Here is a 19,577-nt window from a genome sequence, read left to right as displayed (position 1 = left end):
TGGGTGCAGCCTGGGCATCAGGAGTTGTAAGAGTTGTCGAGACGATTCTAACGTGTAGACAAGGGTGAGGAATACGGCTCTAGCCCAAGAGCATTTTACCCAAGGCAGGGGTGCCTCCCACGGACTTCCCTCCGGCCATACCAGGGGAGCCACTGCCCTAGACCAGCAGGGGGTGGGGGTAGGGATGGAAGCTTAATTCTGCCTTCTGGTTTGGGAAGGGGCCACATCCTTCCTGGCCAGTGAGCCCTCCTCATTGACTGATGTCTCTGTGTCTGCTGAGTAAAGCATCTTAGTGTGACAGGCCAGCCTTTCGCTGCCCCCTCCGGTGCACCTCCCAGCCCCGTTCTCCCTGGACTGCTTAGCCTTCTCCAAACGTGCCACCTTTGCACAAGATGTGCCACAAACACCCCCACAATCCCATGTCACCTCCCAGAAGCCTGCCCTCCCTCCCCCAGACATACTTCTAGTACTGCACGTTGCCTGGGGAACAGTAGTTCAGGTGTGTCCTCACTATGGGACCTTGTGCATCCTGTGCATATAGTAAGCATTCAGTAGCCATTGGGTCAGTGGCCTGCAGGAGGGCACTTGATGAGCCCAGCCCATGCGGGTAACAGACTTCTGAGAAATGAGGGCAATGGTTCAGCAAAGCTGTTGTGCCAGGCCAGGAGGAAGCCAGAAGGTTCAGGGCCACTGATGCCACTAGCCATGTGCTCATAGGCCCTGAACAGCAGTGATGGTTAAGGTACAAGGAGAGGCATGGGACCCCGTGAGGAAAAGTGCGTCAACCAGGACTGTTTGGGGAGAGAGAAGAGCAACCAATTTGTTTTGGTTTTAAAGCTGAAAGTCCTAAATCCTGGTAACCTCCTCAGGCTGGAGTAAACCAGGATAGTCAGTCACCCTAGAGACACTAAAGGCTACCACAGCTGTGACTAAAGCAGGGCACCCAGGAAGAAGGGACTGTGGCCTCGGAGGCTGACCTCCTGACCTAGTGATTCCATTAGTGAGGTCTCACCGGCCCCTCCTCCTAGGCCCTATGACATGGAGACTCCTGGAGAGCTGGCATAGGCTTGAGCAGGCCCAGCAGCGGAGCCCTCCCACCTTCTCAGTCCCTTAGTAACAGCTACCAGAGCCCTGGCCGATGCCCGGCACCAGGTTACTGTTTCAGAGTAGACACAGGTTGGAAGCAGCCTCTGCACCTGGCAGGAACTAAAGAGGCATGAGGCAGCAATAAAAGCCCTGAGTCTAGGATGCAGACACTTGGCTTCAAGTCCCCAGCCGTGCTGGCGGCAACCACATGGCAGGCCCCTCTCTGAACCTCATCTTTTTCCTCTTAGAATGGGGGTAACACATGTCCCACATCCCATCCCCGCGTGGACAGGGGGCCCAAAAGACCTAGTGTTTGTGGCAGACTCCAGAGGTCTGAAGCAGTGGGTCTCAGCCCTGGCCGCTGATTGCCATCACCTCGAGAGCTCACACAATCCCGGTTCTGGCTCTTGCCCTCAGAGGTTTGGAGCTACTTGATCTGGATTGTGGCCTAGGTTTCAGGATTTTTTTTTTTTTTTTTTTTTTAGCTTTCCAAGAGATTCTCATGTGCTGCCCTCCAGGTGTGATGGATTATTATTCCTGTTTAACTGGAAAGACAAGAACTATTCACATGAAACAACCAGAGGACAGAGTAACATGCAGAATCCCCAAGGTTGAGGGACAAGCTTAGAGTGGCTGTCGCAGTGGGGGCATTAACTAGGAAGGGCTTTCTGGGCGAGAGCAAGGTGATGGCCGCGGGAGGGTTAAGGGAGAAGAATTTCGAGAGCAGTTGAGGGGAAGGGGACTGCCTGGGGGAGTTAATAAGCTTTCAGCAGCCTTTAACTGCCAAGGCAGTGCGGGAGAGCTGCTGGGAGGGCTGACGCAGTCATCTGCTCGGCTCACAGCTTCCTCGCACTGGCTCAGGACCCGTCCAAGAAATGGTTACTGCTCAGAGGCCCAAGACGCCTGAAATGGGGCGGAATCCTTGGTGGGCAGTAACTCATCAGAGACGAACAGGTGTACGCTGTGCAGAAGGGAGGCAGTTCCACCCTCTTCCTTCCCTTTCCAGCCTGGGCAGTGGGCTTCACATTCTTTCACCCAAGACAGCTTGGGCACAGTCCACCCTGTGGCTCTCCACTCACCTCCTGGCACCTTTCAGCATGTTCTGCTGAGAGTTTCTCATGCCCAGGGCATGTGCAGGGCCAGAGGCAAGGGGTCAGGGAGCTGGGACCTCTGTAGGAGAGAAGACCGGTCACTGCTGCCCCCAGACCTCTCCATGTTGTTGTGAATATCCGAAGATAAAGCCCTAAACACTCCTGGATGTTGTCCAGATCCTTGTTGCTAGATGCATGGAGTGGGCGTACATTGTGTCCATAGTGATTTATCCCAGAAACCATTTCTTTCTTCCCTCTCCTTAAACCCTGTGGCAGAGGGCAGCCCCCAGAGCAGAATTCCAGAATGGAACTATGGTCATCTCCTTGGATGAGATAACACCTTGGAATAAATTTTCTGAGGGTGTCCTTTCAGAGTGAAGAGCACTTAATTAAAGATGTGGAAGGGCTGGGATGTTCTCTTAAGGAAAAAAATAGCTCAACCCCAGTATTGTACCCATTTAACTTAAAAAGTCAACTTAATAATTAGAGGAGATGTCATGGGACAATGATAGGTGCCAAGCAAGTGGGGTAGATTCCAGAGACTGTGTGTTCAGAGGGTAGAGAGCTCATCCAGCCGGGGTGGGAGTGGTGACAGAGCGCTTCCTGGAGGAGGGAGGACTTGAGCTGAGTGGAGTATGGATTAGTGGGCCTGGAAGGTGGTACTGACTCATGCTTCTGGGGAAGTCAGGAAGGGGAGCTGGTTTGAAGGGCAGGAATGTGAGCTCAGATCTCAGCTGGCTGGGTTTTGGAGCGGCCTGTGGGAAGCTTGAGTGGGGTGATGGAGGAAGGCCAGGAGGCCCTGTCATGAGAGCAGCTGTAGCTGTCCTCCTGAAACCAGAAGTGCTGGGAAGGCTCCCTGCTCCTGCCCTGGACTCTGTGGACCCTGGAGCCACTGCTCAGGAACGGGGAGGGGGTTGCTCCGAAGCCAGCCTCACCTTGCCTTGAGGGTTTGAATTAAAATCTCTTCTTTGGTATAAAACGTGCAGGAGAGAGGGTGTGCTGGGGCTCTGGGTAGCCAGTCTCTCTCAGGAGCACCCAGCAACCTGGACTCCCTAGACCAGGTGAAACTCCCAAATGGGCATAGTGTGGGAGGCTGGCCCTGCCACAGCACTGCCTGAGAGCTCCCCACAGCTCTTTTCTTGATGACGTGCTGATGGCACCTAGTGGGGAAGCTGTCTGAGGTCGGGTGTGGACAAGCTCAGCTCTGCTGGGACGTCCTGACCACCAAGGACCTTGGACGTGATCTTCTGAGATGCAGTGTAACGTGATGGGGATGGTGGGATGGTGTTTGTGAGGGGGATGGCAGACATGGCTTAAAATCTTGACTTTACCACTTCTTAGCAGGGTAACCTTGGACTTAATTGCCCAAACCCGTTTGCTTGTCTGTATAATGGGAATAATAATAGCTGCCTTATAATGGTGGCTCATGTGCCCATTCTTGAGATCTTGTCTGTCAGTGGCAGTGATTTGTAAGGCAGCAGAAGAGCTTAAGTGGTTGGAAGGAAGTAGGCCTGGGTATGCAGCCCAGCTCTGTCTCTTAGTAATTGTGTGACCTTAAGCAAGTCACATCACCTCTCCCAAGCCTCTGTTCTCTTACCTTCTAGGGATAAATAACGCCCATCTCATTGGGTGGCTGGGAGCCAGTGAATGCTGCAATGTGTATAAAATGCTTATGCATAGCCTGGGACGTAAAGAAATGGGAGCTAAAGTTTTGCTGTTGGTAATTAGCATTGCGCAAGACCTGGGTCTGGTCCCTTCTTATTCAGTGGGTGTGGTTATTAGTCAGGGACCTGATATCCCCAAAGAACGTACCACAGGTATCCACCAGTTAGACTTCATTTGTGAACAGGTATAAGGTCGTGGATATCATATTGAGTTTGGCATCCCAAGACCTGAATTCAAAACCCCACTTGATTATTTATCAGCACTTGCTCTCTCTCTCTCTCTCTCTCTCAGCCTCTGTGTCCTCATATGTGAAGTGGGGATGGTAATAATGACCTGCTTCACAGAACGGTGGTGAGGACACAACGATCCAGCACGGGGATCGATGAGGATGCTCTGGGCTGCAAGTACCAGCAACCCTGACTCCTAGTAGCATAAGCAGTAAGAACTTGGGGAGCTGGAGCAGGCTGCAGGGTTGGTTGATTCAGGGCTCACTGACGCCATCCAGGACAAATTTGGGACTGCCTAGGTCCCTGAGAGCAGTGGAACTCTGGAGAGGGCTGTAGGAGCGGCGAGAGTGATGGTTGAGAGGTCAGACTGGAATTGTCGCCTGCCTGCTAAAGTTCATTCATTCACTTATTCATTCAGTAAGTACTGATTGAGCACCCACTATGTACGAATCATGGGGCTGGGCCTTGGAGTGCAAACGTGATTCAACAGGGCCCTGCCTGCAGTAGTGATCTGTTGTTGTCTATAACAAGTCACCACAAAACGGGGAGCTTAAAACAACAGTACTCAGTTACTATACCTCACAGTGTCTGAAGATCCGGAATTTGGACAGGGCGTGGCTGGGATGGCTCCTCTCTGCTCCTTGATGTCTGGGGCCTCAGCTGGGGAGGAGAATCATCTGACAATTCACTCACATGCCTGGTGCTTGATATCGGCTGAGCTCCTTGGCTGGGCTGTCCCCTGGAACACCCGCACGAGGCTTGTCCACGTGGCCGGGGCTTCCTCAGAGTGTGGGGGCTGGGTTCCAAGAGGGAGCAGCTCAAGGGAGAGAGCCAGGTGGGTCCCGTATCCTTTTTGTGATCAAGTCTCAGAAGTCATGTGGCATCGGTTCTGCTATACTCCTTGGGCTGTGGCATCACAAGACCCCCACGACCTCTCTGCAGGAGTGTTGGTCACGGTGTTAAGAAGAACAGGTGGGATGGGAAGAACCCATGGGCGTGGCCATCTTTGGAAGCTACAGTCTGCCACACTCCCCTTGAATAATGCGCACGTTTAGCTCACAGCAATAAAATGCACAAATTCCATCACCCTAGCTACCAGATGGCATCTACTCACCTGAGACAGTGGAGGAGGCTTTTGAGCTGAATCTCAGCTGAGTCAGACTTGCCCAGGTGCAGCCTGGGGGGAAGGTCTCAGCAGAGGGAATAGTGTGAGCAAAGGGATATGCCCTGGGAGGGGCAGGAGGGCCCTGTGGCTGGAGCTCAGGCTTGGGGGGGTGGGGCATACGTGGGGTACCTGAGAGCAGGCTCATTACTTTGCCCTGCTCCATTCCCCGCCCCTCTGCGCACAGTAGGCATTTAATACATATTGATTGAAATGAGAGTGAACAGTGTGCGTCATAGAAAGGAAATGTATCCCAGAGTGGTGCCTCGGGGCCTTCTGGAGGAGGCCTGGAATGCAGACAGGCAAGAAGTCACCTTCTTAGTGTGGGAACTTGAGGTCCTTTTTCTTGGTTGCTGGCTCTCCGATACTTGTCAGTGTCTCTGAAAGGGTCCACAGGAGCTGGTAGGAGTACCTGAATCACTTCTCTCTCCTATCCCTCACTCCCAGCAGAATTCTTGGGTCCTCTTCCCTTTCTACTGGACCCCAACCCACACTCACTGCTGCTCCTTGTAGGGTGAGGAGGAGGCAGCTGCCTGAGGAGATGGGGATGGAGATGGCAGAGGGGAAGTGAAAGGGCCAGTGGGGAGGGCATGGAGAGGAGGGGGAAGAAAAGGAGAAGGAGAGGGAGAGGAGAGAAAACGGAATTGGTAAGTGTATGCTCGGTGCCGGAGCCAAAATCCCACAGTGCAAATTGCTTTTTCCTTCACAATTGTCCCAGGAAAGGCCCAATTAAAATAGCACCTATTGGAAGTGGAAGAATAATTGCAACAGGCAGCTTATTAAGCCTGTCTCAGGGAGCATGCGGGGGCAGCCGTGAGCTTCAGGAACATCCCTCTATGTGCTCAGACACCGCTGAGCTCAGATGCCCCCGAGCAGCAAAGGCTGGGAGGCTGGGGGTGCCCCAGCATCTTGTCTGTCTCAGAAGAGCCTGGACCAGTCTCTGTGGGGGGCACCCTGTGCCGTGGTGGGGTAGTTGAGTGGGCTGAGATATGCGGCTGATGAGATCGAAACACTCAGGTTCCAAATCCCAGAAGAGAGGAAAAGGGGAGCTGGAACGGGTCTTAGGGACCACCAAGCCTGACCTGGGGGAGAGTGACTTGCCAGGGGTCAGTCAGTTGGTATAACAAATCTAGAATCAGAATGGAGGTCACCTACTCCCAATCCAGTGTTCCTGCCATTTCACCCTGCTGCCCGTGGGCATTCTCACCATGCTAGCTTGTCCTATCCCAGGCTGTGGTCCTCGCCCCAGCTATAGTCCCATGGCCTGGCACTGTACCATATTCTTGCTAGGCACAGCTAACTCAGGGTGGCAGGAGCCATGCCAAAGGCTTTTTTGGTTTTGGGGCTTCTCCCTAGGCCCCTCAGATATTGACATGAACTAGCACATGTATTTGTCATATTGTGATGTCCCTAAGAGAATCCAGACAGATGTGGACAGAGCACATGAGCATGGCTGAAACAGCGGGTTCCAGAGGTGCCCACAGTGAAGCCTGGTGGTGGGTGGCATTCTCCCCACGGGTTACCCATTGGACCATGTCTCATCCACTCAGAGCCAGTTTCCATGGAAACAGCAAGCTCCTTACCCATCATTTTCATCCTTAAAGATTCTCACCCCAGCTGTCTGGGCCTGGGCTCCTCGCCCAGCTGCCACACCAGCCCACGACTCCAGATCCCAGGTTTAACAGTGAGTTGTGGAGCTGCCAGCTAGAGCCTCCTGGGAGGTGCCTGGTAACTGGCATAGCCCCTGAAAATGACCATGTAATCACTTCTTAATTGGGTTAGGAACTTGCTCCCAGTGGCTCCGTCCTGCACCCATGTCGGAGCCACCTCCCTCCTCTCCCCTGGAGCTCAGCATTGGAGATCTTCCCCATCCCCCTCTGCCCAACCTCCCAGGCCAAGATAATGCTAATCAGGGCTACTCCAAAGCCAGCTGTGATCCAGGGAGGAAACCCAGCCTCCCCAGAGGCGCAGGTGGGAGAACGCTCAGAGCTGGTTGTCCACCCCTCCGTCCCTCACTCTCCCAGCTGGCCCTGTTCCTGGCCTCCGGGTAGTGCTTTTGTCTCCCGGCTCCTCCTCTCTAGGCATCACCTCCTTCACAGCCTAGCTCCAAGTTCACTCCCACCAGGAAGTCTCCTTTCTACACCATTTTTCTCTGCACCCTCTCAGCGTCGCTATATTTGGTTCCTGCAACATAACTTTGTGTATATATTGCATCAGGGAGAGGGGGAGATTCCTGAGGCTATTTTTTTTCATAAAGCTGTTTCTTGGTATATTTTTTTTATACTGGAAAATTCTTGTAGTGGATGTATGTTGTTTGTCTGCCCAGCATCCCCTCTTTGGACTACAAGCCCTCATCTCCTTCTGCTGGTAACATAGTCTCTCCTTCCCGTGGAAAATCTGTTCCATGGGATTCACCCAGGGCTGCCTCCTCCAGCAGGGCCTGGCCAATTAGAGGACTTGGTCAGTAGGCCACGGTGGTTAGTTCAGGGATGACCACATGACCATGCAGAGCCAGTCAGAGTCTTCCTTGGTATTCCTATAGATACTGCTGGTTCCCTGACCAATGTCCATTCTCCCCTTGGTTCTCACTAACAAAACCCTAGTTTTATTGGTCTAGCAGGAAGCCCAGTTGAAAATACTTGCTTCTCCAGACTTTATTTCAGCTAGGGATGGTCATGTCACCCAGTTCTGGTCAATAGATATGGGGAGAAGTTGTTAGAAGGGTCTTCTGGGAAAGAATTTCAAAAGGAGCAGACTCAGCTGGCATGTCCCCTTTAGCTCTAGTGCTAACTGATCACTGCCTCTGTGAGAGCAGGACATCTTAACAGCTGTGTGGAGAGGCTGCCTGAGAACAAAGCTCTCCAAGAGGAAAGCAAAGCCAAGAGAGGGAGAGAGGGAGAGTGAGAGAGGACAATATCAGTTAAGCCCCTGGAGAGCCATACCTGAAGCCTCAGAACTTCCCAATTTGGAGAGCCAATAAATCCCTTTCCTACTTAAGCAGGTTAATGTTGGGTTTCCATCTCTTTCAGTGAAAGAGCCCAGAAGGAAACCCTTCACAAGACCAAATTCATGTTCTTCTCTGTCTCTGCTCTCCCCTTCCAAGCTACTCACATTATAAGATGCTAGATGCAAAGCTGGAACACAATAAATATTAATTTAAATAGACTTTGAGCCCCCAAAATTCTTATCTCCACAAGAGTCAAATAAGAGCTTGAAAGGACAGGATATCCGAACTACTCATTAAGGAACAAACTCACCAGTTCTCTATGGACTGAGACAGTGCATGGCTTGGAATCCCTTCTCCTCTTCACCAAACCATTCCTTCAGCACTCACCTCCTCCAGGAAGCCTTCCAAACAGATCTTAACACCATCACCCTTCCCACCTTTGTGATTACTTACTTTTGCTAACACTTTGGTCCAGCCATACTTGGTTAGATGTATCATTTGACATAACTGTGTGTCTCATCCTGCCCACCCCACCCCCTGCCAACTGACTGAAGAGCTTTTAAGAACAGGGGCTGTGTCTCCACCCTCAGACTAGGAACTTTCTGGGGGTGGGGGCTCTAACTCCCCTATTATATTGGGGATTCAGATACTGCCTCTCCTCACATCAGACTGGGGACCGCATAGTCTAGAATCATCTCTCCATGCTTCATGAAGCCTCATTGGCAAGACAAGAAGATATGGTCTGAACTACAACCGTGTAGAGATGGAGAGTGGGGGGAAGAGGGGTAAGAGTGAGCAGTTAGCAGGAAGGTCCATCTTAACCTTCAGGAAAAAACTGATTACAGCCCATAAGATTAGTCCTGGATCAGAGTCTGTTATTCAACAACTCCTGTAATATTCTAACTCAGATCCTGTTCCTTCCTGTGTAGCAATATAAACAGAAATCTTCTCCCCACATACGGCCAGAATGCTGCCTTACAAGCTTTCTTATTTCCTGTGTTCTTTCACTGTTGTGTAATGGTGAATCCTTTGTTGGGAAGCTTGTCAAATCCGCGTAGACACCTAGGGGGTGGCCATGTGTTTACTGTCTCTTGGTTGCTGTTGGATGGCAGTCCTGGAGTAGCCTGTGTAGCTGACAGTGCTGGCGAGACAGGATACCACCATCCTGCTCTATTCAACTTGCTACCCTGTCTTTGTATCCCCCCGCCCCCATCCCAACACTGAAGCCTTTTGCAGCAGCTATACAATGAGAAGTTGTTGAGGAAGGATGTGAATGTAGGGTCTTGAAGAAGGTAATGGATTCCCAAAAGAGAGAATGCCATTCAGGAAGGACAGATAGCCTGAGTAAAGGCACTGTGAGTGAGGTGGGTGAGGCTGCCCTCGGAGAGCTGACTTGGAACTACAGAGAGCAGAGAGCAAAGGTGAGGAGAGGACATGAGGGGCTGGTTTGTTTGGTGGGAGAGGAGAAAATTGATGAAGCTCTTGAATGCAAGTTGAGTCTGTATTTGGTAGAAAAAGCAATGGGGAGAGAGACCAGGTCTTGGATAGGAGAGAGACATGGTAAAAATAGTGCTAATGATCCAGTCATCTGCCTGTGGGAGGATGAGCACTCAGGGGAAACAGAGGCAAGGCGCTCAGCCAGGATTCTGCAGCAGGGATCAGTGTGCATAGTGATGGGTAGGGAAGTGGGGTGGAGCTGGGGATCTGAGTGAACCACTCCTCAACGTTTAGACAGGCTTTGTCCCTTGGAGGAAGGTGCTGGGAGCTCTGGCTCAACTCCCCATCAAAGGGCTGATGGCTCCAGGAGTCTGGGCTGCTGCTTTGGGGATCAGTTGCTGTCAAATGTTGTTGGATCTGGGCCACCCCATTCAGCCCGTGGAGAGCAGGTCTCCTTGTCCTCAGCTGTCCAGGACTTTCTTTCCATTGGCAGCTACTGGCCAGGGAGCCTCAGAGAAGACAGGGATGGGGAGCAAGCTGACAAGAAGCTTTGGCCCAGGTAAACCAAGGTAAACCTTGCAGGGCAAGGGAGAGAGGTAAAGAGCCGCCGACCTCAACATTTTGTAGACATCCAAATCACACACCAAAGAAGGACAAAGATGGGACACATTTGCACAATAATTCAAGGCAGGGTCTCCATGGCAACAATGACCCAAAAATCCACTCCTGACAGTCGCAACAGCAGGAGCTGGCAAAGAAGACTCTGGGGGTGGAGACGTGCGTGGGAACTCAGAGAATGGCTTCCTTTTATTCTTAAACTGAAGGAAGTGCTGACGGCAGGAACCAAAGCATCTCAGAGCCTGACTAGGCCAAGAGCCATTGGAAGCTAGAGCTGGAAGGAGCCATAAAGATGAGCTGCTCTGAGGCCTGGCTGCAGAACACTCCAGGAGGATGTGCTAGCTCAGGGGTGAGGACTAGGCCATCAGGGCATTGCCCCTCCCACCACCCACTTCTGGTGGACAGTCATTCTCCTGCCTCAAGAGGTCTTGGGATGGGGATGAGGGATGGACCCAACTTCCTGGGAAGTCAAAGGCTCTGGGGAGTTTGAGTCTGCCTGAAGACTGAGTCCTCTCCATAAAAACCTCACACGTGACCTGGGTTGGGACAACACCCCTAGCCCGCTCTGCCCCCTGACTTGCTGTATGACCTCTCAGTTTCCCCCACAGTGAAATATGCAACCTGCCTTGAAGAACTATTACAAGGCTGAGTGAATAGCATGAGGTGGGCAGTGCTTTACCCAAGTCAAGTCCAGTGCAAAGACAAGAGGTCTCAGTATGGTCTTGCAGGGCAACCTGACAAAATTAACTGCACCCCAGGCTCTCCTCCACAGGCAGAGCTGTGTCCTAGGATGAGCGAGTCCATGTCATGAGTGCAAGGGGGCCCCTAGAGTGTGGCCAGAGAGAGGCCCCAGGGAGATGGTGGGAAGGTGGGGTTGAGGGTGACTTAGCAGCAGAAGCATTATGTGCTTCCTACCAGCAGACAGATGGACAGACTGACTGACAGAGTGAGCTCAGAGGCAGGCAGCAAAGCGTGCGACCTCCAGTTTTTTATTTTTTTAAGAAGAGGTTTGGCTCAAAAGGAAAAGTATTCTGCTTTCTTTTCAGAAAAACCTAAATCCTCCCCCACCCCCATGCCCACCATCACCCCCACTTCCAAGTTTATTTCTCTTTGACTGGTAGTGCTCAAGAGCAATTGACTATTTTTCAGATCCTATAGCTCAGGCTGCATTAAAAACTCTGGAGAAAGGAGAAGTTTTTCATCTTTTGGGGGGAACTAAGAAAAGAGGTGGTTTGACTCTGTCTCTAGAGCAAAGAAAAAGTCTTTGCTGGGTCTTGCCTGCATTTGGAAGGAAGACTTTTCTACCAACTCCCACGGAGAGCAATCCCCTTACACTGAATTATGGTGAGAAGGGATTAAGCTAGAGCATTTCCTGGGCTCTGTTCCTATTCCAAGCTCTCTCTTCTGCCATCCCGCTCTCTACCCCAAAACTTTTTCCTTCTCTGTTTGTCTCCCTAACCATGGAAAGACCTCCCATCCCTGGAGGTCTTCACAAGCCATTCTTCCCACCCCTGGAGCTGACTTGTTTCTCTCCCCTTCTGGACTGAGCAGGGAAGAGAGAGATGCAAGAGAGAAGCCCTCTGAGGAAGGTTGGCTGGGCCCTCAGGCAGGACCTCACAGGGTAGACTTCAGAGGGGCCACCATCATCCAGGCTTCAGTAGGGTCCAGAAGTTCAGTTGGGCCAGGGCACTCAAAAGTGGCCAGCCTCTCAGGACTGACCAAACTCAATGATGAGCAACCAGAATGCCACTCCCTAAACTCAGAAGCGAAGGGATGGAGGCTGCCTTTTTGGTCACTGGACTACTCATGCTCACTGTTCTGAAGACTCCTTTCTTGGAGTCAGGAGACCACAGAAGCCGAAATACAGATGGCAAGGCGACTTGGAGAACAGAGAACCAGAGCAAGGAGGCAATGTCCTGAGGGATGCAATACCCAGGCCAGAGTGAGTCACCTCCTCAGTGACTGGAAGACTCAGTTCCTCCTTTCACTCATCACTTCATTCGCTCAGCAGACATTTGTAGTGTCCGTACTGTGTAGGCACTAGCTAGGTACTAGGGACACAGTAGCAGGGGAAAAAAGGCCATGGATGGGGAGGTATGGAACTCTGAGAGAGATACTGTTAAGAGAATGAAAAGACAAGCCATAGATTGGGAGAAAATACTCAAAAATCACATATCTGCTAAAGGACTTGTACCCAAAATATATAATGAACTCTCAAAACTCAACAATAAGAGAACAAACAACCCAACTTAAAAAACAAGCAAAAGAGCCTTCACCAAAGAAGATGCACAGATGGTAAATAAACATATGAAAAGAAGTTCACCATTATTATTCATTAGAAAATACAAATTTAACCCACAATGAGATACCACTACACACATACTAGAAAGGCTCACATACAAACAAAATACGAAAACAACTGACAATACCAAGTGCTGATGAGGATGCGGAGCAACTCCAACCCTCATACACTGCTGATGGAAATGCGAAATGCAGCAGCCACTGTGGATAACAGCTTGGCAGTTTCTTACAGAGTTAAGCATACACTTTCTATATGACCCAACAATCCCACTCCTAAATATTTACCCAAGAAAAAAGAAAACCTTTGTTCACATGTACACACAAAAACTGTAAAAGAATATTTATGTTGGCTTTGTTCATAATCACCAAAAACTAATACAACCCAAATGTCCTTCAACTGGAGATAGTAGAAATAAAAATTCAGTTTCAAAAACCTGTGATAACATCGGTATGATGGAATACTACTCAGCAATAGAAGGGGATGAACTACTGATGTGCAGCAACGTGGATGCATTAAGGTAAGAAGCCAGGCGGAAAAGGCTACGTATCATATGATTCCATGTATTTGACATTCTGGAAAAGGAAAACCACAGGGACTGAGAACAAATCAGTGGTTGTTGGGCGTTAAGGGAAGGAGGGAGGGTTGGATTACAAAGTGGCAGCGTGAGGAAGCTTGTTTGGTAGATTGTTCTGTATCTCGATTGTGTTGATGATTACACAACTCTAAGCATTTGTCAAAACTCGTAGTACTGTACACCAAAAAAAGTGAATTGTACTGTGTAAATTTAAAAATAAAAATAAATAAACATTTATAATGACTACTTTAGGGAGAATTTTAAAAAATAAGGTAGAAATAAAATACTAGACAAGATAACTTGGTAGATGAGAGAGGTAATCAGAGTTTAAACATTCAAAGTCTGTTTTGTCCCGGATGAAGACAGAGATATTGATTAATTTCAGACTGTTTCATCAACGATGCTGTTAAAAATTGAAGGTACCCACTAGAAGCACAGAAATAAAATGCATACCTTCCAAACCAGTAGCAGGCATCAAAGAAGCAGAAAAAAGAAGCAAATAAAAAGAATGGTAAAAACAAAAGGCTAACTAATGGTATAAGTAAATCCAAATGTTTTAGTTATCACAATAAATGAAAACAGATAAAACATACCAGTAAAAATTATATTTTTTAATCCAGCTTTATTTTATGTACCTAAAATATATTGACAGAGAAAACTTCCAAGGAAAGGGTTGAAGAAAAGCTACACAAAGAAAATATTAACCAAAATACAGTTGGTATAGAAATATTAATATCCAACAAAATGTACAGCCTTTATTTAAAACCTACTGTATACAGAGCCCTGTCCTAGGCCTGTGGGGTGATAGGGGAAAAATAGAAACATGACACCTAGCCTAGGGGACTATAGTTGGGGTGGTGACCACATGACTCTAAATTACTCTATTTAGTCAAAAAATCTTGTTCAGTAACTCTGTGCAAACCTAACAAGAGATACATCTGAAAAATGAGATAAGAGAGTGAAGCATACTTGAAATTCCAATAATAAAAATCATGTATTGATCAATGTAGTGGTTGGTTTCCAAAAACCCCCTCCAATGAACCATGCCTCCCGGTATTCATGCCCTTACGTAGTCTCTCCTCCCACAATGAATCTGGACTGGCCATGTGACTCACTTTAATAAATAGGATGTGGCAGAAAAGAAAATATGCCAATTCTGAGCTTAAGCCTTATGAAGGCCTGGAAACTTCTGCCTTTGCACTTTGAGGAAGAAAGCTGCCACCTAATAAGTACAGCCATCCTGCTGTAGGGACCGTGTGGAGAAGCGTGTGGAGGAGGAGATGCCACGAGACTACTAGGACAGGAGCGACGTGCAGCCATCCCAGCTCAGCCCTGCCTTCCAGCTGTCCCCGCCAAGGCGCCAGAGTTGGTCATTCGAGCCAGTCGACCCCTAGATGGCTGCTGTTCTTGCTGACGGCACATGCAACAGCAGAACTGCTCCACTGACCCAGAGTTGCCCAGTCAACCCACAGAACCATGAGAGATAACAAATTGGTTACCATTTTAAACCATAAAGTTTTGGGGGTTGTTTGTTATGCAACTATAGATAACCGAATAATCACTGTCAACGTGTGCCAGACACTGTGCTTGCTCATCATTTTCAGAAATGATGTTATTTAATCCTTTCAACAATACTTAGAGGTATGTGTCATTAACCCTCATTTTACAAATGAGGAAACTAAGGCTTGGAAAGAATGTCTTGCAGCTAATAAGGAGCAGAAGCAGAGTTTGATTCAAGGGCCCTTCTTGATATGGACTCCGCGCTCCAGATCATCGCATTATGTGGCCAGGTGGGGGAAGCCAAGGGTGAAAAACGCAAGATGTTTCAGAGCAAGTCCCCACATCCGTGTCCCTCCTCGGTGAGCTCCCTTTCAGCTTTCCCATCTTGGTCTTTTTCACCCTGTGCTACCAGGAGTGCAGTGGATTCTGGAAAGATGATCAGATAAGTAGGTGGATGATATAAGTTGGAGATTTTGTTATAGTTTTGACACATTTCATAACAAGCACTAATCATCCTCGGTGTTTGGTTGTCGTTTGAGAAAATGTAAATGCCACCTCTGCTCACTGCCTGTCTCTTCTTCCAGACAAAAGAACACATGTTCCTAACAAGGGAGCATGCTTTGTCTCTCACCTTCAGTCACCAGCAGAGAAGCCTGAGCTTTGGGACAGGTGGGGAATGGCTGGGTCTTTACGGGCTGTCCTCTCCCCGACAGCCCAGGCAAGTTTCCAGGACTTTTCGGGCCCATCGGGTTTTAGGGATCATCTTAGTCCCCACCTCAGTTTCACAGATGAAAACAAAGGTCCACAGAGGAGGTGTGGCTTCACCAAAAACCCCCTGAGAGCAAATGTCAGAGGCAGGCGAGGACCACACCTCCAAATTCCTCCACTGCTCTCTGAACTCCAACGCCCTGTGGAGTCTCCTCTCTAGCTGCAAAGAGGTCTCTAGACTCCTGATGGAGGCGACCTGAGTCCAGCAGTCTCTAGGAGTGCTGAGAACAGCCAGGATCTATCAGGATCAGGATGTGGCCCAGGAGCTCAATAACTGGATGTTCAGCACCACAGACAGCTCAGCTGGCTTGTTACTTGGGAGGCTGGTTGCCTGCTCCACAAGGCAAAGAATGTCATGGGAGAGAGAAAAGAGTATTGGAATGATCTTAGAGACCATCTTGTCCAGCCTCCTCACTTTGCACGGGAAGAAACCCAGGAACAGAGAGAAGTGACTTGTCCAAGGTTGCACAGCAGGTCAGGACACAACCAGAGAGGACGGCCGGTAGCCATTTCCTCACACCTCTTCAGAGCCCTCAGATACCTGGTCTCTATGACTTAGTGCCACAGCCAGGTCTCCAAAATTTATATCTCCTGCCTTTGGGGATGGCAAGAAAAGAAAAGAAAAAAGGAGAAACAGAAAGAAACTGAAAGAGCACCCGGCCCTGATGGGAAGGTCTGTGATCTGGCCTCTAACTGCAAGTCCTTGACAGAGGCTTCCTACTTCCCCAAGGTGATGTGGCCTTTTAGAATCAATTTAGTTACCTTGGCAACCTCATTCTGGGTTTCATCTCCATGGCAATTTATTGGAGTTTTTCACTCTTATGGTAAGTACACATGTGACTGCCCATATGTACATTGCAGGAAATTAATATAAAATCACATTTCTAGAAGTAGATTATCTCATTATCCAAGTCCACAGTCAGGAGCATAACAAGGCGGTTCCAAGGTGGACAGGGCCAGTGGCATCAAGGACCCAGGGCAGTCTTTGGGGCAGCTCTGTCCTCTTACTGCCATGCAAACCTCTCCTGTTCTTTACAGCTCAGTGTATCTAGGATCACCATGGGCATAAATAATTTCTCCTTTGCTGTGTCCTCCCCGGTGTCCTGCCCATGGTGAAGCCTCAGAGTTACCACTGCTGGCAAGAAGTGCTGGGGCAAGGAGAGAGGAGGCTAGTTCTTCTGACTACAACCTCCGCCAGGAGTGCCTCTTCCCGCTTCCCTTGTCCATGCATCCCAGTCGGGGCCACCCCTGGAGCTGCTCTCATCTTTTGTGATCTGTGGACTGTAGGCACCCCCTTCAACATGACCTCACCTGTCATCTATTTTCCAGGAAATCTTCATGGTTTCTATGAAGGGGTCCACTGTGGGCACCCCTTCTGTTTTCCCGCAACGCTATGGATTTTCTCCAATATGTGTCCTGATGTTTCTAATGATGTATTTAGTCTGCCATCTCAACCTAACCCTCTCTTTCTTTATCCACTTTTAGTGTTTATAATAACAGCTTTACTTGTCAACTTATAGTCTAAGGATGGTGGTGGGTCATTTCTTTCATCATCATCATCTTCTTCCTCATCAGTAGTATACTATTTCATGATTGAGGAGTCACCATCACATTCTGCAACAAAGAAAAGCGAGAAGTGCTCACACAAATATTCCTCCAGCATCCCAAACAATACAACAGAAAAATCAAGGCAGGTTTCATTTCAAAATTTCAGTTAAAAGTATGAAACATTCCAGCTATTCACCTTCCGAATATCTTTTGAATTCAGATAGACTTGAATTTGGACTCTGGTTCCATGAATTATTAGCTGTGGTTTTAGATGAGTGACCTAAGCAAGTTGAGCCTTGTTTTCTTAAGCAGAGATGACAATATCTGCCTTGCAGGAACTCTTAGATATGGCTTATGAGAAAAATCAAAAAGGAATATGTGATAAAATATGAAAAGTGCTTCACACTATTCCTGGCGTGTGGAAGATCTCTAAATGGCAAGTACGCTTATTAGCACCTAAAAGGGGAATCATTCCCATGGAATTTTATTTGCATCTGACTGAGGAGAATGCTCACCCTCCTTGTGTTTTGTTTATTTGATCACAGGTCTTTGATCTCTATGATGTATGACACCCCTTGAAAGCAGGGGCCGTGTCTTCAATTCAACAAAGGTTCATGGTGTTCCTAAACTGAATAAAGCATCATGCTGAATGCTGTAGAAAATACACACACAGAGAAGACAGTTCTGGTCCTCAAGGGTAGTGTAGTGAGGCAGACAGACAGGGACACCAGTAACTATAAAACAATATAGCACAAGGCACATGCCGTGCACCGAGGCAGTGTAGCCTTGTGGTAAGGAGTGTGAGCTCAGAAACCAGTCTGCCTGGGTTTGGATCCCAACTCCACTTAATGGCTTTACAACCTAAAACAAATCTCTTAACCTTGCTGGGCCTCAGTTTCTTTGATTGTAAAATAAGGTTGTTGATAGAAGCCACCTCTTAGGAGATTTAGTACATGAACTGAGCCTAACACATAGAGGGCTCATAAACATTAGCTGTTGTTATGTAGATATACAAAGATTGTGTGGTGGGATGTGTGATTGAAGTGATTATAATTCTGTTGCATGGTTGTACTTGAGCTTGACCTTGGAGGAAGAGTAGTTTTCAAAGGGCAGAGAAGGAGAAGAGAAGCATTTGGGGGAAGCAGAGCAGCGGGAGCAAAGGCATGGAGTGTGAGCTCTGCAGCAATTTCAGGGACTAGCTTGGAGGCTGGGTCTCAGGAGCACAGAGAGAAACACCGGGGAATGGGCTGGCACAGAGGTTTAGGATTGCCTTAGAAGGTCTTGAACACTGGCTCAAGCATTGGAGAGTGTTCTGCAGGCAATACCCCCATTACAGGTTACTCAGGAGGAGAGTGACATGATGTCACCTGTGTTTTGGGCGAATCACCTTGGTGGCAGTGAAGGAGGGATCAGGGAAGAGGGAAGTGGGTTGGCCCAGAGACCATTAGGGGGCTCTAGCACAGCTCAGGCAATATTTCAAGGGCTTAAACCAGAGAGGTAGACAGGAGGGGAGAGTCAGGCGTGGTTTCCCGCTGGGTAGCTGGGAAGATGGGGATAGCGACGCCCTTATACAACCAGGGCCACAGGAAGAGGCCCGTCTTGGGGGTGGGGGGCCTTCTTCAGCTTGGGGCATATGGCATGGCCCAATGCACACTCTTATATGTCCTCAGGTTCTGTTCCCCTCTAGTCTTCACAAAGCCCCACAGAGCACCCTGCATAAATCAGGTGCTTAGCGAACACCTATGAGGAAGTAACCAGGGGAAGGAGACCTCCAAAGACTGCCCCCCATCTTCCTCCACTCCAGATCCAGCCTCTTCCTGTCCTACCTCGGACAGAACAGGACTATGGGATGATGCGTGCTGCCACTGTGTGCGTGCCTAAACATCCGCTCCTGTTTCTGAATCTTTAGGCAAAAATGACCCAACCCCATCTCTCAGCATGGGCTCTCTCCCCTTGCCCATCCCAACAGACATGTGACTTGTTCCCACACGCCCATCTTAGAGCCCTGCCTGGAGGGTCCCCCCGGTGGGCACTGCTGGGGCATCAACCACCATCATCGTAACACTTGCAACTGGTTATCCAATACCTGCTGTGGGCAGAGCACTGTGTCAAGCTCGTCCGTCATTATCTCATGGATCCTCTCAACAAACACACAAGGTGGGCTTTATGATTCCCATCACAGATGAGCAGTGTGACTCAGAGCACTTAATAACTTGCTCTTGCACACACAGCTGGTTCTGTCAAGTCTGAACTCGGTCCATTCCCTTCGCGTGCCTCCCATTCCAGCATCCCCACATGGATGGTCACAAGAGTCTTCAGGACACAGGCGGCAAGCGGGGACTACCTAAGACTGAAATACCAGGGCATCTCTCTTGTGATCAGCACCATCTGGCAGTCACTGAATGAAGAAGGACCTTCTAATTCTCAAGCCTGTTTCCACCCCCAGAGATTCTGATGTAATTGGTCTGGGGTGCAACCTAGGCAGCAAGACTTTTAAAGCTCATCCAGGTAATTCTCATGAGCCACCAAGGTTGAAAATCATTGCACTAAGGGGGGTACTTGCCCAGAAAGTGTCATTGCTGACACCTGGCCCTCACCGCGGCTACCCTGGACCTGCTCCGGGGTCTCAGCGCTGGGCTCCTCCCACAGCAG

Source organism: Ceratotherium simum, chromosome 16 (genome assembly GCF_057802395.1).
Source record: "Ceratotherium simum simum isolate JZ-2026a chromosome 16, ASM5780239v1, whole genome shotgun sequence".
In the NCBI taxonomy this organism is placed as follows: domain Eukaryota; kingdom Metazoa; phylum Chordata; class Mammalia; order Perissodactyla; family Rhinocerotidae; genus Ceratotherium; species Ceratotherium simum.
The sequence above is the reverse complement of the archived record's forward strand: the minus strand, read 5'-3'. Positions refer to the sequence as shown.